Below are 1,217 nucleotides of genomic sequence, written 5' to 3' on the forward strand. Positions count from 1 at the left end.
TCTAAACACTGAATAAACAGAAAAACAGCTGTATATATAGACAAAAACAACCACACACAATATATATTTCTGTCGGTTTTAAAACATACTCTTTACTTCAAGGTTAGCCAATGTCAGTAATGCATTTCTGAACGTTTTAAGGATTTTATCTGTTCAACCATAACGTTCAATCCTAGGCTCCCTCCATAAACCCTAGGAATCTTACGGCCGACTGATCATCTCGGCAAATTCGTTACGCTCACAAACCGTTCTTAGAAGGATTCAGGGTCGACAAAAGAGTAAGAAAGGTATTCACACACGTCCATCTAGCGTTTATCTTACAGCTGGAGGCCGGCCAACCACGCCTTCCCGCTGTAAACAATAAACATTTTCGCCACCTCGGCCACCTCCATCGCCATAACGACTGCCACAACCACCATACTTTCCGCTACCATTGCCATGCTCCCCCTTTTCGCAATGATTTCCAATAGGTTTACTATCCCCCTGCTACCATCGTTAATTGCCTTTGCGTCACTCCCCCACCCCCCTCCCCACTCATCAGCGAGCACAATCATTGCCCATTTTCTTCATCAGTGAGATTGGCTCGTTACTACATCAACATTCGGATTTCTAATCACCTCTATTACATAATAATTGTATATAATTACTACTAGAAATACTCAATACTTTCTCATTTCATGTTAACAACATTACCAGTACTACCCTTTCCTTCCTCAACCAAAAATGTATTTTTCTCTTTTCATCTACTACCACTAACTCAACTAGACTGAGCTTTAGAAAATACGAAACTTGTATCTTAACAAAACACTCATCACTTGCCTCTCCCGCCGCAGCCCACACTCAAAACCACCAAGCATGTACCACAAACTAAAGTAGCGTTTCCCTCGAAGGAAAAATGTAGGCCTACGCTCAGCCTAACAGCTTCCCAGAGGAATCAACGTTTTTTGTTGTTGTTTTTTCACGTCATACAACAATTAGGGTTTCCTGGGAGATCCGCCAGACAGGAGTTCCACCGGGAGAATCCTCCTCATTACCTTAATGGCCGTCAAAGCTGTCCTTTCGCGATGATTAAATACAGAAAATGATATGTATATCAAAACAAAAAACTCGAACTCGTTCCCTTCTCTTTTATCATCTTCCTGCTGGTTAAAAGGGGATTTTTCTTTGAGTAACTGAAGACTGTATCATAACTGTTCTGCCTTGAAAGTTTACGAATG

This window comes from Penaeus monodon, chromosome 19, assembly GCF_015228065.2.
Source record: "Penaeus monodon isolate SGIC_2016 chromosome 19, NSTDA_Pmon_1, whole genome shotgun sequence".
Classification (NCBI taxonomy): Eukaryota; Metazoa; Arthropoda; class Malacostraca; order Decapoda; family Penaeidae; genus Penaeus; species Penaeus monodon.